Below are 26,881 nucleotides of genomic sequence, written 5' to 3'. Positions count from 1 at the left end.
ACAATTTAAAGAAGTGAAAAAATTAAAAAGAAAGCCCAATTATTTTTTAGAAAATAACTTATATTCATTTGCACTGTATAATTTTCTATTACCTTGTTTTTGCTCTCTGCGTTCACCTGTTTATTTCCCATTGTTATGTGTAAATATTGCCAATGTAAAAAGGAAATGGCAATACAGGCACTGAAATACCTTTGTCAATATGTATGCAAAGTACTTTCTTACAAACCTAGAAAATCTGGATAGGGAATTATATGAAAAGAAACAAGGGAATTTGTCTCTAATAGCCAATCACTAATTTCCAATAAATAAATCAAAACAACTATTTTACCTATTGAATGAGTGAAAAAAGTCTGTGTTTTTTTTTCTCAGGCAATTGCATAGGTTGTTCTGTTTGGTGATCTCCCTAACTTCATGTACACATCTCTCTTATTAGCGTTCACTTCCTGTATTTTTCCATCTACCTTTTTTTAAAATGCAAACAAATATTAACTTCATCCCCTTTCTTCATATCTTGCCACCATGAGATTTTTTTTCTTTTTAGTCATGGCAGACAGCATCTAATTTTCAGGTTCAGAACCGCCCCATTATCTACTCTGCTGGCTGCTACTGTGCTGAAAAAGTGTTACCATGGGGAAGGATAGAGATCAACCTGCAGGGCTCTGATAAGCAATTCTTTATGTTTATTTTTTGAAAATTCTATGGCCCCTGTCAGTTTAGGAATCCAACATGTGAAAATATATGAATCAAACCAATTGGAATTAAAAAAAAAAAAAAAGGTGAATTTTTTCTCACTGAGTTCAAATTAATAAATAGAAGATCCTGAAATAAAAAAATAGTAATAATAAATAAAATCTGCTTATTCTTTGTTTCCAAGTTAAGAAAGAAGGTAAAGAAGATATGACCCTGTAAGATAGTTTAAGTTGAGGAGTTATGGGATGTGCTGGAGGGAAGCTGGAGGGAGATAAGATTCTACACTGCCAAGGGTGGAGAACTTGAGTGCATCAATTGAAATAAAATGGCAATGATAGGCAAACACAGCATAGATAACATGTGGCAAGGGAATCATATTTTAAGGGTGCAGCAACACTTTAGCAACTGGATTACTTTTCATGAATCATAATGGGATAAACTAACAACAGTGTTATGTGAATATTCACATTTTCTTTCAGTTCTGCGATCTTCTACCCTTCACAGTCACAGATTGCCCATTCAGATATTTGGTAAACTGCATGGCAGAAAGCAAGCACTCCTGAAGCTTTCCATGGATCCAGGACAATTTGGACATCTCAGCGCATTCCATCAGTCAGTGGCCACTTCATGGACTGTGTAGCAGCCTTTCACTTTCCCACAACAGTGCCAGAAGTACCAAGGCTATCCATCTGAGGGCCTCCACAAGCAGTGACAGTGACTTAAAAACAACTGACCGATCTCATCTGCTTTCTCTAACAGCCTTGCTGTGAAATACTCAGGTTCCCACTTCTCTGAAATTTCAGAGGAACCTGGAGAACACATTCATGGCTTTCTACAATCACTCTGTCAATTAAAGACAAGCAGCTTAAATTAGAACAGTCAAATGAAGTCTCACCAAACTGCTAAAACGAGTATCATAGCTTAAAATGAAGAAGTAAAAATATCCTAGTAAAAATGAAAAGCATTCAATCAGGCTATGCTCCCATTTTCCTGCTGAAGTACTAGAAAATGCTTATAAATATACAACATGCATATTAAAATCATACAAACCATCTGTAAGTGCCCAATTTTAATTAATTTGTTGGATACATAGAAAATCTGGAAATCTGACAGAAGTGCTTGGGTCAGACAAGTTAAAATTGAGGAACCATTCACAAACACCTGTAATAGAATTACTTGATGATAGGAATATGAAAATTATTTGTAATGTTGCTTTGTATCCTGAGGAGGTTTTAAAGCAAATTACTGTATAAGAAGTTCATTGACTCATAAATTCTGGTCTTATTTGCTGTCTCAGACACCAGTAACAAAATGTGTATTTTAGTTTAACCATCTGACCAAAACATCTGTTACCTGTTGTTATATTTTGGACCTTGAAATCTGCCTTCTTTTCAATAGATCCCTACTACGTGTTTTACAGTCTGAAAGTGGCATAAAAGTACATAGCAGATGTTACTTAGTATTGGACTGCATGACTTCCCGTTGTCCAAGGCAGCAAATCTTTTTTTAATTCATCACAGAACATAAGGATGCTTCCATAATCCAGCCTTTAACACAACTAAACCATCTGAAGAGACAGTCATGGCTTACAAATGACTTACAAAATGCTCTTTTCTGTGTTTTGTTCCATGAGAGCAGCAGTCCATAAAAGAGCTGTCTCTGCAATCCTCACACTAAATAACTCTCTCAAGCCTATTTCTGCATATCCACTATTGACTGTAATTAAATTGACTGGATCAACACTTTGAATGCATTTTTCTCTGCATTGCCTATGTAAGAACTGTGTTTACTCTGGTTTGCTGTGATCTATATTCTCAGCAGAAGGTAGAGCAAGAAGCTGACATTAGCATTGATGAAATTCTGCCATTATATGCTGATTTTGAAAAGGAAACTAAAATGTATATTCAGTCATTACGAAATCCAGGAAAAAATTTCAAGTCTTACACTAGCCCGAAAAGGTCAAATAAACACTGCTGTAGCCCCTGTCTTACTTTCTGGGTCTTTTCAAAGGACTGGTAACTACCAGCTGAGAGACAAGAGAAAGCACACTCCTAAACTGCATCCTAGCTGTAAATTCTTCTCAGGTTCTGGTGTATTTATCTTAAAATTACCATTTTTTTCAGGCTGATTTCTACTCTATATTTCCCTACTCTATCTACTAAAATGAAGTATTGCTCTTATGGTGACAGGGAAACTGTTGAGAAGATTGCAAACCATCTGCAGCATCCCGTCAATGTACTGGAAACAAACAAACAAAAAAATACTGAAACCCAGATCCCCATTCATGTCTGGGAGCAGGGAAAGATCTGTTCTCACCAATCAGTGTCCTCTGAGGCATCACTCTTGCCCTGAAGTCCCACAAAGGTCTCACTGCTGCCTCAAAGCTACACCACTCAGTCTCACTCCCTCTATCAACTTTATCACACCCATTAACAACAGAAATTTTAAACCCTGATAAGTAGTATGTTGCTCTGTGGAGAGTTTTGCCATTGACTTCAGTGTAAGAATTCTGTTTTCAGTGGATTGAAGAACAATAATAAATGAATAAAACTAGAATATCTTTTGCTTCATTTGCATTACACGTCCCTAAGCACTTGACTTAAGGACTGAGCATGGAAGTGATTTTGTTTAGTACAAAGATACACACATTACACGCTTATGAAAAAAAGATGACAAGAGATGACAAAAGATGGAAAAAAGCATGACAAGCAGCCTGAATGCTAGCAATTGCTTTCAACCTCTTTTCTCTTTGTAAATTGTTCATATAATTTAGAATGAAAATTAGTTCTGACTCTTTTAATGTGAATATGTAGACATTCAAAGCCCTATAAGCCACTGATGAATTGTCAGCATCTCAGACATTAAGTTCTTGCTGTCAGTTCCTTAACAGCTTTCTACATTGCTTTTCAGCTAAAACTGGCCAAGATAATATGTCTAATGCGTCTATCACTAAACTAATCTAAACTGACTTTGCACCAGACTTCGGTCTGCAACCTAAATTGCAGCTATTGTACTTCCTTCATCCATCTAAACTATTGTATGACCAGATGACTCTTCCTCTCCTACTCTATCCCAGTGTAAAATTAAATAAATAGTTTAACCTGTCATCTTAGGCAGGAGATGAAAAACACTGAAAAACTGAAAAATAGTGGCAGTACACAAGTGTTGTTGTCTCTGATGTAAGACTGGTAACTGGTGGCTTCTAGTTTAAGTTGGACTGAGTAGTTTAAACTACTGTGAGTCTGCACAGAAGAGGTCAGGGGAGGATGACTTCCACCACCAGGAATCAGGCACCAACAGAATGTAGCTGAGAGGATGGTTTCTTCAACTGAATGCCCTGTGGAGAACCGCATGGGATGTTGGCTAATATGTTTAAAGTGGCTTGGAAGCCAAATGGAAAAAGGGTCCTCATACAACCGCACACTAATGCCCCTTGGATGTGATGCTTAGGAAGATACTGTCTGAATTCTGGTTTTGGTAGGGTGTTTTTGATTGGTTGGTTGTTTTTTTCCCATGAGCTTTTGAAAAATAATTTTGCTTCTGTAAATGCAGCATCTGTAAATGCCAGCCACTGCTTCAGTCTGGTTTGCTTCCACATCTTCCATGCACTTCCATTTTCATCTTGCTGATTCCTCCTTTCCAGCTGCTTTCAGGACAGGGCTTGTTCTGTTGTGTTCTGTGGATTACTGATCCTCTCTACCATGGTCTTCCTCACCAATGAAAATATAAGCTCTGATACACTTACATTTTGCAACTTAATAATCAGAAACTGTCTTTTTACAATGTTTAAGTCCACATCGGAAGTGTCATTCTCAGCTTCGGGTCCATCCTGACTGCAATCTCATAAAAAATGAAAGGTTCCAGAAAGATTCCAATTTTGCATATCTGGGAAAGACAATTTCACCTCTGTTAGTCACTTTAAAGCTTCACAATTAGCCATTTAGAGGTTTGAGTTCTTCTGTGGAACAGATAACCTTCAGTGGTTGCATTCCTTACAGGTATGCAGCAACCTTCCAAAAATTTGCTGTCTTTCAACTAGTTTATCAGACAAATGGTGCAACATATCAGCACCAAGGTAAAGAAAAGCTAATTTTCTATGTTCTTTGATAGCAGTTCCACTTGCTTTTGTGATTTTTTTTTTTTTTTTTTTAGGGGGGGGCTCTATGTGTGTGTGTGTGTGTCTTCTTTTTTTCCCCCTTTCTAGTTACTCAGGAACTCTGCATTCTGGAGACTTTGTCCTCTATTCTGCAGTTCCATATTTCATTTTCATTTACAGACACACTGCTCCACCTGCTTTTTTGTTACTCCAGTTTTTAAGTTGTGATTCATGGGAAACATTGCATATAAGAAGAAAGCTACTAAATATTTGACAAAATAATATGAGGTTTCAGACAGAAAGTAGCCTTTGCCTTCTAAATAGCTAGTTATCTTTTATTAGTTGGTGGATGGTCTCCTTCAGACTCTGCCTAGGGAATGGTGTAGCCTTGCTGTTTTCACAGAATCACAGAATCATCTTGGTTGGAAAACACCTTGAAGATCATCTAGTCCAACCATTAACCTAGCACTGACAGTTCCCAACTACACCATATCCCTCAGCAAAATGACAACCCAATTCTTAAAGATCTCCAGGGATGGGGATTCCATCACTGCCCTGGGCAGCCCATTTCAACAACTAACAACCTTTTCTGAAAAGAAATACTTCCTAATATCCAGTCTAAACCTTCGCTGCTGCAACTTGAGACCATTCCCTCTTGTCGTATTGCTTGCTACTTTGTTAAAAGACTCATCCCCAGGTCTCTGCACCCTCCTTTCAGGTAGCTGTAGAGGGCGATGAGGTCTCCCCTCAGACTCCTCTTCTCCAGACTAAACACCCCCAGTTCCTTCAGCCGCTCCCCGTACGACCTGTGCTCCAGACCCTGCACCAGCTTTGTTGCCCTTCTCTGGACACGCTCGAGTCATTCAATGTCCTTTTTGGAGTAAGGGGCCCAAAACTGAACACAGGAATCGAGGGGCGGCCTCACCAGTGCCGAGTGCAGGGGTCAGATCCCTTCCCTGTCCCTGCTGGCCACGCTATTGCTGACACAAGCCAGGATGCCATTGGCCTTCTTGGCCCCCTGGGCACACTGCTGGCTCCTGTTCAGCCAGCTGTCAATCAACACCCCAGGTCCGTCTCTGACTGGCAGCTCTCCAGCCACTCCTCCCCAAGCCTGTAGCGCTGCTGGGGGTTGTTGTGGCCCAAGGGCAGCCCCCGGCATTTGGCCTTATGGAAACTCCTCCAGTTGGGCTCAGCCCATGGCTCCAGCCTGTCCAGGTCTCTCTGCAGAGCCTCCCTACCCTTGAGCAGATCAACACTCCCACCCAACTGGGTGTCATCTGCAAACTGACTGAGGGTGCACTCGATCCCCTTGTCCAGATCATCAATAAAGATGTTAAACAGGAGTGGCCCCAACACCGAGCCCTGGGGGACACTACTCGTGACCGACCACCAACTGGATTTAACTCCGTTCACCACAACTCTTTGGGCCCGGTTGTCCAGCCAGTTTTTTACCCAGCAAAGCGTGTGCCCATCCAAGCCATGAGCAGCCATTTTTGCCAGGAGAATGCTGTGGGAAACGGTGTCAAAGGCCTTACTAAAGTCAAGGTAAACAACATCCACAGCCTTTCTCTCATCCAATAAGCAGGTCACCCTGCCATAGAAGGAGATCAGGTTTGTCAGGCAGGACCTGCCTTTCATAAACCCATGCTGACTGGGGCTGAACATCTGGTTGTCCCACATGTGTTGTGTGATGGTACTCAGGATGAGCTGCTCCATCAGCTTCCCAGGCATCGAAGTCAAGCTAACAGGCCTGTAATATCCCAGATCGTCCTTCCGACCCTTCTTATAGATGGGTGTCACCATGGCCAATTTCCAATCAGTCGGGACCTCCCCGGTCAGCCAGGACTGCTGGTAAATGATGGAAAATGGCCTGGCGAGCACCCAGCCAGCTCCTTCAGCACCCTCGGGTGTATCCCGTCTGGTCCCATAGACTTGTGTATGTTTCTGTGATGCAGTAAATCACTGTCTCCTCATGGATTGGGTGTCTGTGTGTGGGGGGGTGGGGGTGTGTGATTTTCCCAGTTTCTGTCTTCTAGCTGAGGAGTCTGGGTTCCCTCAATACACCTAGTCTTGTTATTGAAGACTGAGGTAAGGAAGACATTAAGCACCTCAGCCTTTTCCTCACCATGTTGGCCTTCTCCCTGACTCTAACGCAAAGACCTCCACCCTGTCTTCACTACACTTGTACTCAAAGCAATCATAACAGTCCCTGACATACAGAGCCACTCCACCACCTCTCCTTCCTTGTCTGTCCCTCCTAAAGAGCTTGTAGCCATCAACTGGTGCACTCCAGCCATGGGAGACATCCCACCATGGTTCCGTGATAGCCACTACATCACAATTTTCCTGTTACATCACAGCTTCAAGCTCCTCCTGTTTGTTACCCATGCTGTGTGCTTTGGTAAAGATGCACTTCAGATGGGCTGATGTCCCCAGCACCTTTTCGCATTTAGAGGTCCTAATTCCAGCCTGACCTTTCACAGGTGTTACCATAGTTACTGATCCATCAATATCCCTTGCATCTTTGTTGTGCTGCATGTCTCCATCCCTTGTCTCCACTGAGATGGCAGGGTGAGTGTCATTGTTGGCACACCAGCCCACAAACTCTGATAATTGTCCCTGGGGCTTATATCTGGGAGTTTCAGTTTTGTCCCCTTCCCCCTTCAAATCTAGTTTAAAGCTCTCTCAATGACCCCAGCTAACTCCTGCCCCAAGATACCTTTCCCCCCTCTGGGACAGGTGCATCCCATCTGATGCCAAGAGGTCTGACATCCTGTATACTAACCCATGATTGAAAAATCCAAAGCCCTGCCGGTAACACCAGTCTCAGAGCCACAAGTTCATCTGTTGCCTGTCATCTTGGTTGAGAACAAGCATTCAAGACAAAGTGACAGCAGCACAGAATCAGCACTTGTATAATTAGAAACACCAAAGCGGAGGTTTAGGAAGCAATTTCCTCCTATGATTTGCTGTCTTTTAAATGAGATGAATGTCTGGTTCTGAAAGTGTGGATTGACATAGCGTAAGTGAATACACCAATGTAGTGCACACTCAGGATGTTGACAAGTATATTTTGAAAGAGATAAGAGATAAAGACTTAAATCACATTACTGCACAGACACTTTCTGACATAAAGAACAAAAATAGTGTGACTTTTTAACAGGTTCTAAGTGATTTAGGATCCAAAATGCCATTGTCTTTCAATAGGATTTACATTATTTGTGGCTACACATTTGCAGGCATCCAGGACCCTGGTCCCCATTCCCCAGTGAAATCAAGAGACCATTTCAAGTGTCGAAAAATACATGATTTGAAACAAGTTTAAGCAGGTACTTACCACTAATTCTAGATTCATTATTTTTTAATGAATGTGTGTGTACGTATTCTGCAGAAACAATGAAGGGCACGATAACTTAATAACTAAAATAGCTCTTTTCATGCAAACTGCTATGGTAATACCATTGAATCGATCAAATCTAGTACAACCAGAATTTCTGAAAAACCTTCATTCTAAAAGTACAGGGGATGTTGTCTTATTCTTCACTACTTGCAGTTAGATTGTGCTGCTTGTGGAAGGTAATTTATCAACATTTAAATCTATTTTATAGCTGAGTTGAAATTATACTGAATGCTTTTCTAAGAAAAATGTTACTCTCATTTCAGCGTGTGCTAATTTCAGGATCTAAGATCCTATCACGGGATCTTAGTCCTCTGCATAAAATAGTTTTTAATGAAAATTTTTTTCTTTGAATTGTAAACAGAAACAACATTCCTTCTATATCCAATCTTTCATTCTTTTTCAGGTGTCTGATATTTGATTTTTTTCTTCTGAAAACTAACGACTTTTACAATTTGATAAAAACAGTCAGAAATGCAAAGTGTGTAGGCATTTCTTAACATTTGCATTAGTTAACTGATAAAACATTAAGCTTTTCTTCAGGGTTCCAAAATGTCAATAAAGATGTCCTGTACCAAAAAGAGTACTGGTGAAATGGGATACAGCTGGCATTCTGGTCAGAGACAGTTTTCCTTGGGGGCCTTTTCATTGCTTTAACACTAATCTGTGACAAAAAGGCCTTGTCAGATTCTTATTGCGTTTAAGAAGCTTTTGGTGAGATTTGTATTGATTTGGAATAAGGCAACTGACAACATTGCAATAAATTTTTACTACTTAGTACTGATCAATATGGATTTTTTCAACCTTTCTCAAGAAAATTGCTTTCTATTGCTTCAGATATGGCCAAGCTGCTCCTAAGTTAATTATATCTCATGCAACAGGTCATGCACTTTATCTATTTCTAGTCTGATATGAAACAGTTTTTAACAGTCTAGGAAAATTTTTGTGTCTACAACTGAAAAAAACCTGAAAACCTGCTGCCCGAAGAGGACTATGTCAGTAGCAGTATCTCTCATTAACTGTGCACCATGCATGCCAGATAAAATGCTTTTGTTGTATCAGAAAGTGAAAATTTCTACCACTACAGAGCCAGTCCAGACTCTTCAAGGTTTTTCACTAACCTTGTTATTAGCTTTGAGGCACAGTAAGTGTAGTTTAGTTTACTCAACTAAGGACGCGACATCATGTTTACACTGTACTTCAACTCCAGTTGGACACTACCCAGCTCTGTGCAAGAATAGAGTACCTCTGTGCTTTCTGGCATACGGTGCTGTAGAGGTCTCTGCCCAAACAGATATCTGATCCACATGTAGTACTGAAGCACAGGCTGTGTCTACATGAGCAAGTAGTGTGAAGACAGGAGCACAGACAACCCACACAGAGTGAAAACTTCCATGTTGAGGACATGATGTCTATACTATCCGTGGTTCAAGTGGTTTATTTTGGACTGACTCTGGTCTGGTCATGTGGACTTCACACTTATTCAATGGTGGCAAATGCTTATAGTGCATCTTTCAGGTTAGTTTCATCATAATGGAGGGCCGTTTGTACTCACCAAAGTATTGATGCAAACCAAAACACTGACATTTGGTATGAGCAAAAGTACATGTTTGATCCATACAAAAATGTTGCTGGAAGACATCTATGTAGACTAATAATCTTATTCAGACACTACTCAGATGCTAATGGACCAAAGGAACAGAAGGAGGCATCTTGCATTATGGGTGAAAGTGCATAAACTGGCTGTTAGTGGATGCATACACGCAGCTTGCGTATCACTGAGGTGTCAAAACCATATAATCTAATGTTAGTAAGTTCCAGTCTCCTTTCCACTAATCCTTCTAAACTGCACAGGACTTCACCTTCAAGAACACAGTGCTTTGCAGGATATGCACCTTAAAATTTTAAAATCTTGAGGTCAAAATTCAGACATTTTGGTCTGGATGCTAAGTGACCTCACCTCTCCATGTTCCTTGATGAGCTAAGCCAGGTGCCTCACACAACTGTCAAAACTAACCCATCCAATGTAACAATTATTTTCAATGGGTATTTTTTCTTCATGAATTCTATTTAAAGTATGGACAAGTTCTTTGGGGAGAAAATGGAGTCTAACATATATGCAATCAAATTAGAAACCACTAGCAGAAGGCTTTGTAAGAACATCCAGTACAGCAAAATAAATATGACAACTTCTCCTTATATGTGAATAGGAAACAATTGTGAACTATTACAGAGCTTTTATATGCTCAGCAGGAATTGCCAACAGTCTCATTGACTCATGAAGGAAATTTAGGTAGGCAAGTATTTGCAGAAAAGCATAGAAAAACCTAGTCATACTCCACATTTTAACAGAACTCATGATGAAATAATCCGTTAATGGAAAACACACTACTTTTATTTGCCCTTCTTCAGTCATCTGTTACTATGCCTGAATGGATTGTTTTTAGAGAGTAAAAGGAGCTGCTTGCCTTGCCTCAGCGTCAGAGAATGTCTGATCAAAGAACTTGTGCAATACTGGAGTTAATGATGAAACTATAAGCATTACATAGTATGTCTTGTGACCTCTATGCATCTATTTATCAATTCATCTTTAGAAAAAACATGAAATTTGATTCCTTTAGAAAATATTAATTTGATTGAACATATTCTTAAAACATCTCCGTTGCATGGGAAATCTGCCAAACATACTAATTTTAATTATTAGAATTAGAGTGAGTTTAGTGACTGTGGTTATGTCACTATGTTATTATCCATTTTCTGACCTATCCAGTTGCATCTAATATTATAATTTTAACTCAGAATGGAAGTGTACCCTAAAGTCCCACTTTCTAATCAGACAGATGTGCATGTTTGCTTTGGCATGACAGTAACTTAGCCAGCTGTGAGATAAAATGGGTTATTTAAATTACTTTTGTTGGGTTAAATAATCACATAGGCTATTGGTGCAGGTGTATCTCAAGCTACAGCTCAGTAACTTTTAAAGTGGCTGCCACCTGTGAAGTAGAGCATGGCAGAGTTGTCAGGCTACCATGAGGACCTCTTCTCTTGTTAACCTAGAAAAATCTATGAAACCGATTTGAGAAATCAAACAATTACTCTCCGAGATACACTTCATATATGTACTCTATTATAGATCTATTCCACTGAAATAAATTAAGCAAATTCTCAAGGAGAGTTTAATTTCAGTGGTATTTTATATATGAGCTTGCGATTAAAATTGAATTTTGGGCAGGTTTTGGTGGAAAAGTGCAGCTGTTACCAAAAAGCAGAAAAGACACACATGTTAGTTTTGTTTCTCTAAGCAAATAACCTGACTTCCTAAAAACCTCTGGTCTTTCTCTTCACCTAAACAGATTATAATATTTCTTGTAGGGGTACGTGAAACAGCTTGCATTTCACAGTTCACTTTGTTTTGATAAAGAGAGGCTTTAGCCTCTACTAATATCTGTCCAAACCTGGATTCATGTGCATAATATTGCATCCAAAAGATTATGGCAAATGCAACGTTCTTACTGGATTGTAAGCATTAGTCAGTAAAAAGTGAGGATTTAATTCATTACCTTGCTACTATGTTAGCTATGAAGTAAATATGAAACTTAGAAATTAAAAAGACAAGACATTAAAAAAGGGATGGAAAATAGAAAATAGTAAATGAAAGTAGCTGTTTTAATATTCCTTGGTTTTGTACATTATTGAATAAAATAGGCAGTTAAGCCAAATTCATCACAGTGGGATCTTGTCCTAGAAATACAGCTCTTTTGCTATTATGGAAAAAACCTCACTGCTGTTGCCGTAACCAGAAAAGATGAGGAAGCTAGAACTGCCTCAGCCAACAGGGATTTTTCCACATTATTCTGACTGCTCTAAACAACAACTGGTAGCTTCTGATGGCATTTGCCACCTCTAAAGAAGCAGTGGATGACAAAGACCATAATCTCAAGGATAACAAGTTCTCAAGCAACCATTTGTCCCTGTCAGAACAATCTCCAGATGAATGTCTATTTCTAGTATTTTTCTCATGCAAAAGATACAGAAGAAGGTACATTTAAAATAATTTTTAAAACTCAATGAGTTGAACATGCTTTTTTCTTTAATGTTTTGGCTCACTAACAACTTAGACTTAAAAAGGGGGTGTTTTCTCTTAGAATTTTATACTAAGAAAGTTATCTTGATTTAGCTTCTGTTGTAGGACAACTATTGGCTTAAGTTACAGATACAGTCTAGTATAACATAAACACAATTTTAAAGTATTTTTAAATACTTTATGCATGATGGCCTGAAAAGGCTAAAAGCCACCAAGGAAAAGGAAAGGTGGCTCACGTTCTTCCAAGTTCCATATGACTTAATTTTTGTAAGGTGCTCTCAACAGCAGATATTACATGCAATTAAGAGGTTAAGCAGGATAAACAACACTATCTTCACAAATTAGATTTATCAAATCTTTATAATATGATAAATCTGTGTCAAGCAAAATGAGATACCATCCCAAAGATATAAATGTAAGCCTATATTTCTTCATATATGTTGTTAAATAACTCTCTAAGACTCTAATCATAATGAAAAGAAAATATATTAACAGTCTGCCATTTTACCCACAGGCGAATCATAATGATACCCCCGCTAATTAAACCAGGACTTCATTAAAGTGTTTCTCATTATCATTTGCAATATTTTATGATAATTATCTGCCTTTTATATAACAAATTAAATTAATGTTTTTAATAACACCTTTAACCTTAGCTTAGGTAATTTTGAATGACAATGTAATGAGTACAGTTAAATGCATACTTTAATTGCCCATCACATTAATTATTTTATAATGAAATAATTTGGGTAACATTCTCATTATTTGTTCTTTCTGCATTCCAATTAAACACTCGATATGCTTCATGAGCAATGTTAACACAGGCTTAAATTAGTTCAGCTGCATTAGTGTATTTATAAAATATCAACCTTGAAGGATTCTGCAAGTGACATTTAAAATTTCTATTGCTTTTATGCTATTTTGATTGAATTAGATTATATTACTGAAGCAAAAGAAAGGTTGAGTCCCACTTTTCCATCAGGTAACAAGCTATGAAATCATCTCAGCAAAACAGTATCACCAGCAGAGATTAATAATTACGGTGAAAAACTCAAGACTTCAGCAAAAGAGAATAAGCCTTCTATGTCTGAGATGTAAATCATCTACTTTTTAGACACCCAGTATCATCACTTTTGGTCACCTATAGCTGAATCATTTGAATTCCAAACCTCAAATTTCCTGTGGTAAACTGAGGTTTGCGCAGCCAGACATGATTTTAAGATTGAGGCTCACAGGTCAGAAACCCGCAAAGTCTGACCACAAAGTTTTCTTTCAGGCGCATTGATGTAACTTCCTCATTATCCCCCCATCCGAGCACAGCACCTTATCAAGACCAATACAGTATGGAGCTAATCCCTGTATCAATCAGATGACAGTGTAAAGTTTCTTTACTTCACCTAATCGAAATTTATTGGATAACAAACAGACAAATGAGAAATCATAAATTTTATGTAATCATGTTGGCATCTTCATGTTTTAAGAAGAACAGTTTTAAAACATAAATAAAAGAGAGACTGAAAGAAATCCTTTTCTTCCTGACAGATAACACAATAGCTGTCACATTGGCAGAACGAGAATAAGGCTAACAGGATGGTAGCTGAAAGCTAATTCAGGGAGGGTTGGGGAACCAAATAGTACAAACAAGATCTAGGTATTTTCCTTGATATTCGCATACAACAGAATAATAATACAAAAATCTACTTCTAAGATGTAGATTTCAGTTCTTATTTCATGACTCCAGCTGAGTTGCTTAGCACAGCAGAACTGATATTAAACTAATATTCACATTCTCAGAGTGCATTTCTACATATTCCTCACTTAAACTGGCATACAAATAAACTGATTTTTTTACAAATTAAATTAGGTAATTGTCAGATGTTGCACTCACTAATTTTAGAAAGCAAAAAAGCAGTAAGTTTCCATACACATATGATACACAGTAAATTTAAAAAGGGTTGGGCAACCCATATAACATTAATTCTCATCAGAGCTAGGTGTTTCACTTTACACTATACTGAAAGGCTTTCCCTGTTGGGACAACCTTTTTTATCAAGCAGCTATTCCACTAATATAGAAGCAGTGCAGATTAAGTTTGCCTTGACTTTGCCTCCCCAATATGGGTAGGTGACAAATGGCTTCAGCTTGACAGCATTCTTAATGTTACTGCTGCAGCAGGTGTCACCAAGCCATTTGCTATTTTCTCAGCAGTTTCAAATCCCAAAATATTTGCTCACAGTTGATTTATGATACACACAATACATAATTTCACATAACAAGAAGTTTCAGAAGAGAAGGTGTGCTTGCAACTCTCTGTGAATATTATTACTCAGGTGATCAAAGGGCTGTCCTTGCTAGAAGTATAATTCTTTCTCAATCACTGTAAAATGCATTCTAGAGCATTTCCAGGACTCTCACACCTCAGGAAAACGTTTAACAGATTCTGGTATCTAAATATGTCTAGGCATAAGCTATAAGTGTCTGGATAGACTTGACAACAACATATACTGATCTCCGTTTAACATAAAACTTTTATGGAAAAATATCCCCATGTTCATAACAAAGAACACAGATATGAATAGGAGAGGTCTTACAAACAGCCTAGTTATATATATGATCAGTGTACAGAAAAGCAAAACATCTTTCTTTTCCCCCTCCATGCGGTTAGACAGAATGATATGTTGATTCAGCACTTCCTGAGTGCGGGACTGTTTCACTGTATATCCAGACCAAAATGGGATCTTATTTTAGAACTGCCGAATGAGGTTGTCCATAACTTACAACTCAAGGGTGTCCTGCCAGCTGAAAGGGGATGCAGCAGAAGTAGCTGGGATCCACTTATAAACACTGAAGTCAGAGACAATCTTGCACTGGATGGATTGGGAAATTACTTGGACAGGAGCCTGTACAATTTGTTAAAGATCACTCTTGTTCAGGCAACGTTGTAGGCACACCATCTGGGCTGAGGAACTAGCTCCCTTTTGAAACCAGAGAAAAGCAGAGACTTTCGGACATGGTACTTTTGATCTACTTCAGATATTTATTCTAGGATGTAAGCAGAAGTGGATAGCAGTGCCAACTCCTTTTCATTGATTAAAAAAAAAAAAAAAAAAAAAAAAAAAGATGTACAAAGTTAGATAATTCACACACACCACTATCTGTTCTTGGATTTACAAAGATATGCATGAAACCTCTTAATCTCTCCTTACATATATCAACATACAACCTCATACATACAGCATCAGCATACCAATTAGAAAATTGGGTGTTCAAGCTTATGAAAGGTGTCCCTGATGAACAACAAGCAAAACTGTGAAGTGTGGGATGAGGGAAAAAAATAAAATATTGTTACAAAGAATTCAGTTTGGGACACACAGTAAGCTTACAAAGGATCCTCCCTCCCCCTTATATGACCAACCATAAAGGTTTTATCCTTCTCGGGTTTATAAGAGCATTAAAGATCCCAAGACTTCTCTGATCTCACCATCTCTTCTCACTTCTAATCTTACATTCCACTCTCTGTATCTTGAGAGCTTTTGTATTCCTTAGTCTTTGACAGAAAACAGGATAAATTCCTCCCCAAAAATACTAGCAACATGTAGAACTATCAACATTTTTTTTTCCTTCACTTTTCATAATCGAATAGTGAAGCAAGATTTTGAAAAGGATATTTAAATTAGATCAATGTCGTTTAAGACCTTAAAAACAATCAGTAAAAACAAGCCACTTCAAATCTTAATAGTATTTTGAAAATCTTGGTCTTGATCTGTTTCTTGAATGAGACAATGATAATATTAGCTTCAGAACTACATGTTCCCTTTATGTTAGAGGTAATTATGGTTAGGTATTGTTATAAATCAGTATGGTATTAAGTGTGTGTTTTATGATTCTAAGCATTTCTGTATTATACATAACTGATTACTACAAAGAATATATAAGCTTCTGTTTTAAATTGACATTTTCAGCATCTAAGTTAAGCAACCAGAAGAGGATAAGACACATAAGGACCCTTCAGAAACCTTCAATATGCCATCACCTGGTGAGGACACTGAAACACAGTATTTTGCCCCCCAGAGAAACAAAAGTGAGTATATGTATGTGCATCTATATATGTATGTGTATATAGATATATACATATATGGATGTTTTCAGAACTCTCAAAAATGTCATGTTTTGTTAAAATCAGTGACAAAATCCATTTACTTAATTGAGAGAAAATGTGAACATCAACATTTTTTAAGCATGACTTAAAACATAGCCTCTGATACTGCCTCTACATTGATCACTAAATAAATCTAATAGCTAAATGTGTACACACACTTTACATCAAATGGAAGTGAACCTTCCAACAAAATACAGAAGAGAAAACTAAACTCACTTTGTATAACTTTGCATATGCATATAAAAAAAAAAAAGAAAAAAAACGCATCTTGCAAAAGAAAACTTTCCGATAGCCTGAAAACTTATGTACTATTACATAGACAGTTCAAACATTTATCCTCGAATCACTTTTTACTGCTTGTGTTCAGACAGCAGAAGTTGTCAGATGATGTGTCATAGATACCTATGTTGCAGATTGAATAAGGTACAGACTATGTTATCTGTGATTTTCAGGGTGCCTTTGATGCAAGATTCTTGCATATTACCATAAAAGCTTTCATATGCAAGATTAACTGCTCCTAAGTACAAACTGTGTTGTGAAGTATTCAGTGAAATCATTAATTGCATACCATTACCAAAAGTGTGAATCAATTTGCTTCAAATCCTGATTCTTATACTTCAGGAACTGTCCACCACTAGAGACAGAATATTGGGCCTGAAGGACCTTAGGTACAATTCAGAATAGTTCACTTGTTCTTAGGCACAGCCACCTCATATGACCATACATGGTGCACTCTGAGGGATAGTTAGTATAGACAATTTAAAGGAATAAGCCTTTCATAAACCACGATTACAAAAAGAGATGAGGAAATACTGGCTATGTTTTAATCAGCTCCTTATCACCTTTTCCTACCCACTTAAGCAAATCCATTCTTTTTTGAGAAAATTCAAAACTGGATTATTTATGGAAAAGTATGAAAAAAAAGAGGAAGCTGCAGCAAAAGCCATTTAAAGCCGATTGATAATACACTTCCACCAAAACCAGAAGCATCATGGTGCCAAAAGGGCAGAGACAATATGTGACTCTGATCAACTGAATTTGAGAATTCAAATATTTTCCACAAGCCAGTTTTAAATCTAGTATCGATGTCTCCAGCATTCTACCAGCAGGTTTCATTATAACCTGTTACATGACAGTTACTTATAGAATGGGCCAAATTCATAACAAATTGTAACACCTTGTAACCTTTGCTAATACTCAGCAACTGGTAGTCATTCAAGTCCATCAAACAATTTATTTTTAAATTATTTCCATATAGTCTGTCAGCAGAACTTCAGAAAAACCCTATTTTGATAATCTAAGTAGACTCAGTTACATTTGAGGCACAATTCTGATACTGTTTTTGTAGTAGTGTTTGTAATAGATTGTTGCTAAACATGATGATTTAAAGAAAGGTCTTGTATAAAACAACTTTCAAATTACCTTTTATCAGAAATTTTTGGAAAATTATGGTCTTCTATAAGACTAACCTATTGTCTCTGTGTTCCATCAGAAGTTGTCACAAGGAGAATTGAGTCATTTTCTTTTGAAAACAAGTTCCATTTTATAGATGAGAAAAAACAAACCAAAAAAAAAAAAACCAAAAACACAAACAAAAACCCCAAAACAAAAAAACCCCTCAATATAAAGACTAAGCACTCCTGTGAAAATACTTATCATTATGAAAATATATTATTGACTTACAAGCCTCTCTATTGTTACATTGATAATGACGCATGTTGTTGGCATTCATGAACACTGACTAAAACCAGAAACCTTTTCTCCCTCCTGGAATAGTATATAGGTTTTGAGGGGTTTGCAAGACGGTTATAGGACTATAACTAGAAAGTTTTACTGCTTGTGAGAATTAATGTAAAATATTATTTATAGTATATAATTAGAAAATTGTACCTTCCAAAACAAACAAACAAGCATTTAAAAACAGTCAGAGACATAGTAATTGTAACTCTTGTTTTATTTAGGACTTTGTAATTATTAATTTTTTTTTTCTATGCCTTGTACTTTCACTGAAATTCTCTCAAAACACTTTACCTAGAGGTTGTAAGAATTTCCACACAAAATTATTGGGTTTTTCCCCCCTCTTGAGTGTTTGTTGCAGCTATGTTTTACTCTAGCTATCATTTTACAGTTTCTTCCTAAAATTACACAGGTGCATCAATGACCTACTAATGCTCACCTTTGCAATAAGTCACAGTTTTATTAATATTTAACCAGCCCTGCTGAATCACAACAGCTGGGAACTTGGTACCTTACTTTTTAAGATTCACAGCTAAGATGAATTTTGTTAATAATTCTGCAACTGCTATAACAAACACCTGATTTCATTAATTTGTGTCTTGTTGTTTGATGTGACTATCAGAAATGAAAGACATTGGAACTTTCCCATTTTGGTTAAGTAAATGCTAAATAAAATCCCAGTATGTGGGATGACACTGGACAATGCAAGAGTTTTTACAACCTGGGACATGTTCCATGTTCCAGTATGGAACCTGGGCACTTTTTCAGACATAGAAATTAACTAATGTAGTCAGATTTAATGAAAACAAAAGTTTTAAAATGAATTTACTACATGTATAAATAGTTTAGAAACTTTAGTCTGTAACAAGCTTTCAATTATTTTTTTCCTTTTATTATTATTAGATTGTCTAATGGTTATATCCCTTTTCAATCTGAATTTAAATAGATGATCATGCACACATTTGCATGTATGCATTTGCATATCTTCTTGTTTGGTTGTTTTTTAATCCTACACATACAGTAAGCTCTGCTGCCTTTCCAGGCCATCACTAATCTGTTGTGACATCTAATAGAAAAGCCTAATGAAGATATGCAACTTAGTCAATGTGCTCATATTCACGGCGTGGGTAAAGGTCAAAACCAATACTGGACAGCGGTGGTGGAAGGAGCAGAAAGACTTTGACACAAACTAATCAAAGAAGGAAATGTTTTTATTGTGAAAATTATACATTATTAGCAACTATTGTGAGAAGACACATTACTAATTTGCCATGTAATACAAACTTTATCTACATAACAAGCTTATTTTTTGCTGTCCTGTGAGTCTCACCTTCTGAAAGGTCAGTGGCAAAATTCTTATTTAACACAATTTGAAGAAGGGTATTAGAAACATCCTACAAGCTCTAAATCGTACTACTTATTGCATTCTGTTCCACAAAAATATGCTCTGTGATTTTTCCCCCTCAGATTATGTCTTCAAAGAACATGAACCAGGTTTCCTTATCTTGCATATACAAGATTCCCCAGGGAAGTGGTGAAACTTCACTGTAAAGGCAGCTGTATAAAACACTAAGAAAACTTTTGTAGGGATGAAGCACCTTGAGTTAAAGACCACAAGGGCCTGTTTGTTTTTCTCCTTTTGTGAGAGTCATAACATCCACAATCATACTTATCACTCGTGGACAAGTTTAGGAATAAAAATATGTATATAACCTCACTCAGTAACTTCCTAGACAATTTTCACAGTTCACCGAGATAAAATGTTCTCTTATATCAGTCTTACAGGAAGATTGATTACACTCATGAACCACATCAGGATGAAAAGTTTTAATCTAATTAACAATTTCCTTTAATCCTAAATCTTCTTTCTTGTGGAGATTTTATCAAGAGTTATTTTTAACTACTTAGAATAGATTCATTACTTTTACTCTAATAACAACATCTTCTTTTCAACTTAGTATGTTTGAACCATAAAATTTTTCCCCGTTTTCCAAGCAGGTGTCAGCATACAGAGTCTCATTTTCCTAGCATAAATTTTGCTCTAATATATGCAAAACTATCATTAGCTATAATTGTTTCAAAGTCAAATTGTATCATTTGTGGCACCTCTATTTATATTAAAAAAAAAAAAAAAAAAAAAAAAAAAAAAAAAAAAAAAAAAAAGTCATACACAGACCTTTATGTATCATTACTTTAAAAACATGAATAACTCCTCACTTCCTAAAAATTCTGAAGGTGGGTAGTTTTTTATACTTTTGGAGCATGATCTCTTGTAAAAGGGCAGCATTTTTAAACACTTTCACAATGCTTATGGAGCTTCTTCAAAGAGTCTGTTCTCTACTGTCCTAGTCTGCATTGCTGCTCTGGTCATGACATTTTGATTGATCAGTCTTGTTCAAACTTAGAAACACTCCCAGTAGCTATATTTGACTATCTGTATGCAAATAGGATCTATAAAACTAGGGTTGTTTAGTCTTGAACACTTTCTAACTACTTTTAAAGTTCTTTGTGGGAATAATGCAGTTTTCTTTCTTACATTTCTTCCTTAAGAGAAATTTATTTGCTCTAGAAAAAAAAGTACTTTACACCAAATATATAAATAAAACCCCATTTAAATGTGAAAGTATCATCATTAATTTGAAATCAATTTACATTTAAGTACTAGGGGATCTTACTTTAAAGGGTCATATTTTACTGTCACTTTTTATTCTCTTTATTGGCTCTGTATTTTCCTGTATTGTTTTCCTGGCCATACCTTTATGCAAAAGTCCATCAAGTACACAAACTGAGGTGTAAAATGTATTAATGGCATTTTTTGGCCTCACCAATAGAAGACCCAACAGCCTCATGGGCTTCATCAGGAGTAATGTTGCCAGAAGGTTGAGGGGCTTAATCTTTCTCTGCTCAACACTAGAGAGACAGACTGGGTCCAGTGCTGGGATCGCCAGTACAAGAGAGACAAGGACATACTGGAGCAAGTCCATGGAAAAACCACAAAGATGTCTAAGAGACTGGAGCATCTCTCCTATGAGGAGAGGCTGAGAGAGCTGGGACTGTCCAGCCCAGAGCAGAGAAGGCTCAGGGGATCTGATCCATGTGTACAAATACCCAGTGAGGGGAGTAACGGAGAGAGAGACAGAATCTTGCCAGTGGTGCCCAGTGACAGGACGACAGGCAGTAGGTACAAACTGAAATGCAAGGAACCTGACTAAAACATAAGAAAACACTTTTCTTTTGTGAGCATCATTAAACTGGAACAGGCTGCTCAGAGAGGTTGTGGGGTCTCCATCTGTGAAGGTATTCAAAACCCAACTGTACACAACTCTGAGCAACCTGCTCTGGCTGACCCTGCTCAAGCAGGGGGTTGGACCACCTGATCTCCAGAAGTACCTTCTAAACTCAGCTATTCTGTTATTTTGTAATTACTGCAAAACAATGGAGGAAATACATGTTTCATCTGTTTCATTTTATGAAAGAAAACAGGAGCAGTCAAGGTTAGGGTGACATTTGAAAGTCTCTGATGAGCTGCATTTTGATCTCAAAAATGTCTACCATTGCAATAGTTTCTGCAGGATATTTTCATTTACTTTTGAAGTGAGTTTCTGCAGCAGATGCATATTTTCAAGTCAGCCATCTGATTAAAAATAAATTCCACTTCATCTTTAAAACAGAAGAATATTCTCTGATGTTTGGCCCCAGATTTCAGCATACCAAATGCTTTCTACTGAGATGCCCTGGTCAGGCTGAGAAATAACAAGGAAGGAACATCAGTATATTTTACTTCTATTCTATGCATCATTCACAGGTATTATTTCATTTAAATGTCTACGTAAGGCATGAATGGTTATATAAGGAGGTTGTATTAGATGCTATGAATTTCCAAATTCCTCTCTGTATCAACACTATTATATATTCTATTCACAATAGGAAAAAAATTCAAGTTGAGTATGAAAAGCAGATGCACCATCACCTTTCCTAGTTTTACACTTTAAAAATTCCTTAGGCATGCTATATTTTTCACAAAGCAAATAGTTTTATTAATAACAGTAATCTTCTATTACTAGTTCAAGAGATCCAATTTAACGCACTTGTTATTTCTGACAGCAAGACTTTCAAACAGCAACCCTACCCACTGAAAATGACTAACCATGCCACATATAAGAAAGAATTGTCATTAGAAGTGTCCTTTGGAAAAGAAAAAAAAAAAAAAAAAAAAAAAAAAAAAAAAAAAAAGAGAGAGAGAGAGAAAAAGCACCTGCCTTTCATTCCCAATAACTAAGTTAAATATAGCAATTAACTTGTTATCTGGCAGATCTGCAATCATCATCATCTTTTCCAAATAGGTAAACTCATCACCATGCATTTTAAGCTTCAAGATTAATGTATTCCAAGAACACACTGAAGAATAAAGGTACTTCATGGCTGTCTGATTTTAGGCATCCTCCCATCACACTGAAGTGTAATCCCCTGGAGTGATTATGTGTGAATAATTTAGAAAAGTGCACAATGCCTGAGGTTTATAGGCATAATGTAATCCAATATTTGTTCAGTGGCATGTCCATGGCACTGCAGATAGACTGTAATGATCTTGCTGAGGGCACAGTAGATAGTTCACATCTACATGGAACAATTTTTCACCCAAGAGATTCCTCTTTTCTTCATGAACAAGGAAAACAAGGACTGAACTATAATAAATTTCAACATTCCTTCCTGACATGCATTTAAAAAAGAAGTCATCAAAATGTAGCCTAATGAAAGAATTATGAAATGTAAAAGAGATACTGAAAACACCCCAAACTGAAAGTCCAACTTTCAACATCACTGGCACTTGGAGCTTAAATGCCTTTGACGTCTAGCAATAGGGTTCAAGTGCTTAAGTCTCTTTTGAAAGCAATATGTGATGTCCTGTGTCATGTGACATATTATGTATTTACTGTTCATTCTGAACTGAGCTGAACACAGTGATGACTATCACTATACCACTAGAAATAGCTCACTCCTTTTCCTTTCTCCCCTAGATCTCTCTGTTTGTGGAATAGTATCTTTATTCATATAAAATATAATGTTTCCTTCAGAAATGTCACTAGAATCTGATCTCTACACTAAAAATTAAGCTAAATGAAATCTCAGCTTTTTATGGATCTGTGGGAAATTAACATAAAAGGGGCATAACAGACAAAAAGGAATTTTATGTTTATGAGGTTACAATCTAGAATATTTTTAAGATTGATATTTTTCCTTCTCTACCTATGTCTACATGAAATTTTCTGTCTGTAAAATATTTTAGGTTTTCTTACAGGAACTCTGTTGGCAAGACTTCTCTTAAGAATAAAGTCTTACATCAAAAAGCTTTACAGATTTTTGGGTTTTTGGTGTTTGGGTTTTTTTTTTTTTTTTTTTTTTTTTTCAGTTGTTTCACTGTGCTGGCTCTTTTTGACATACTTTCTTGTCCTTTAGTTGAGCTGGAATTGCTAATTTTGCCCATAAATGTAAAGAAAAAGACTTTAAGTATAATTTTGCAATCAAGAGGTGAATGGTGAGGAAGGAGGAAAAAAAAAAACAAAACAAAAACCTCTTAAAGACAAGTGTCTATAGATCTGGTTTATCAGAAACCTTAAAATTACTTCCATAATGGTAAAAGTGTCATTTTGTAATGGGCAGAGTGTCCAATTCCATCACATGGAAAAAACTGTAATGAAAGCAAGTGAAATATGTAAGTGTAAGCCACATGTCAGATCCATGGTCTTCATGTGATAAAGTAAATTCAGATCTGAATAATAGTCTATATTGGCTATTATTCTTAATATTTCCCTATTCATTTGTATTGGAGGATTCTGGATTTTAGGATCATGTATCTCCAAGAGTCAACTTACAAATTCCAAGGTATAGCAATATTCAAATTAAAGAAATTAAGTTAGCTTCTTACATAAAAGACTGGACATAAAATCAGGTTAGGATTTTAATATCTGCTCCAAATTTTGCATGGGATGATTTAGCATTTGCCTGGAGACTCATATTTAACTTTTCATATCATCTAGTATTTCAGTTAAAAATAGGGTTTCCCCCATTATCATCATCTGAATTGATAATTTATTTATCTTTGGTTTGCCTACTACAATCTTTTTGGAAAGAAGACAAGTTATTAACAGGTTGGTTGGTGTTATCTGTGCATCATTATTTTGGAATTTGATTGGTTATTGAAGCTCCATTATGACAACGTGCTTAAATTGATTTGTTCAGTACTGCTGCATACTTTCTGCATTCATCTTAATAAAACTTTAAAAATGTTAATAAGGCTAATATATTTACAGATGTTCCCAAGGTGCTATTCACATGTTACCAATGAGATATTGACTGTGCTGGTTTATTCCTACATATAGAGCACATATTTATCACCATAAAATGCTTGCAATATATCAAAACAATTGATTATATCAGAAGGCAATCAACTGAAAGATATATCTGGTCTTACTTTTTCACACTGTGTAACACCTTCTGAAGTGACTTTTATCTCAGGACATGGTAAGGAATCGGCCCTATGGAAATGATATATACTATTTTTGATGTCTTCTTAGGTTACCAGTTACCTAAATAGAATCTAAATGGAACAAAGATACTATTTGACTTAAAAATAATTCATGTTAACATGACTGTAGTAACTTGCATTACTGTCTGCAATGGGGCACACTGTCTACTGTTCTAATTGCCTTCTCTGAATTAGAAAGGTTTACTTCTCATGATACTACAGAAGTAATTTATCAAGCCACTGTAACTATTACTGCATTTTCTGAATTTTCACGCAGTGAAAAAGGACAGTAATAAACAAAAGGGGGGAAAAAATGTAAGGAAATCTATTATGTTTATGAGAATGCACTATCATATTTCAAGTATTTATTTCAAAATAATGTAGTTCTTACATAAGTAAAATATAAAATTTTACTGCTATCTGCTTTTTTGCCATTTTAATATTTTATATTTATTCAATCTCTGTAGAAGACACGAGTGACTAAAAGAAATGGACAAATATTTTCTTTCTGGAAAATGAAAATTTATACTCTTTACGCAATGCATCTTTGAGTTTTGAGTTCCACATCTCTAATATACAAATGTATTAGTAAAGTTTATTTCAAATATTTTTTTCTTTTTTTTCTTTATCTGTCTAAGCAAACAGCTGATAACATATTCCCTTTTCTCCTTCACATCAATTTAGTTTTTCTCTTCCTTGGATGGCCTTAAGCCATACTCTATTGAAAAAGATAATTTTTGAACTGTCATCTGCTCATTTCCCTTCTCTTCTGTTAAGAGATTTTAATCAATACACAATTCTTTGTGTAAGAATGGCACTTGAGTTATAAAGGGTATTTCATGTTGGATTGTCTGGTTTTGCTTTAGAATCTGACTATGGAGAAATAATTCCAGCCAGCTGGAATTGTTAACTTTGTGTCCTATGACTGCTCATTAGAACCACCAAGTGCAATCCACCACACGTGTAGCACCAATAGAGAGAAACAACCTATTCCCCAACCTCAGAGCGACCTCCTATGTTCCATATTAGCTTCTAATAGCTGCCAACAGCCCAAAGAAGCAGAGCCACAAGGCAGGGGCTTTCATCCATATCTCCTCTATAGCAATGAGGGCCACAGATGATGCTAAATGCTGGTCCTGCACCATTAAGAGAGCAGCAGGTCAAAATGGCAGTTTTCCCTGGCTTTGACATGCCAGCTGAAAGACTGTTTGATTTGGTTTGGGTTTTTTTTTCCCCCGAGAGCAAAGCACACATGTAAGAGGACAGAACTCTGGATATCTATCCCAGCCCATAATTTTTCAGCGGTGCTGAATTCAAAGTTCAGATCCAAAGCTGGCATTCTTGCTGGATTGGTTGGATTTGTAGGGACTCTTTTAGCATCCTGTCTTCAAAAGCAAGGTGTGACCCCAAAATCAGACCCACTAAAATGTCACTACTTTATGAAGAAAGCAGATAAAAAAAAAATACAAAAAACGTCTCAGAGAACACTTTCAAGCCTTCTGATAAATTCCACCCAGTGTAAGCGAACTACATAGAATTTATAAAGACAGAAGCTGTGTATCCAATACATTCAGTTACATTTCCTTAGAAGTGTTCAACAATAATCACTCATTTTTCAAAGGTGTGATTAATGCCAGTTTTAAGCATGAATATATGAAAACATGGGTTGATTCTTCCCTTGAGGAATGTTTGCCCAAGAAATCTTATTTAAAGATCATGTGGCAACACTTCAATCATTCTCTGATGCAAAGTAAATTAGAGTTCAGGAAGCTAATTCCCCCATTGTTTGGGTTACTTATCTAAGCGTCTGTTATGTTCTAAACACAAAAACTTGGATCCAATCCAATTTACATCTTCTGGGCCTTGAATTACAAAGCAGTCAAACACTAGCATCTCTCAAAGGTCAGCTTATAACTCTGATTTTCAAAACAATGCAAAGGAGCAGGGTACACTTCAGAAATACATAATTCAAAAAAAAAACCAAAACAAACCACAAAACAAAACAAAAAACAACCTCCCCAAACCCCCAAACAAACCACACAACCCTTTCATTGATATCAGGCAGAAACAACTACTGAATATTTTGCCATGCTACATAATATTTAGAGAACCAGCAATTTATTTTGATTTTGGACACATTTTTCTCTTGCCTCTTTTCTAAGCTGCTTTATTTGTGTGTTACAGCGGCAGAC

Source organism: Athene cunicularia (genome assembly GCF_003259725.1).
Source record: "Athene cunicularia isolate RWA chromosome 1 unlocalized genomic scaffold, athCun1 chr1_part1, whole genome shotgun sequence".
Lineage (NCBI taxonomy): Eukaryota > Metazoa > Chordata > Aves > Strigiformes > Strigidae > Athene > Athene cunicularia.
Note: the sequence above shows the minus strand (reverse complement) of the source record.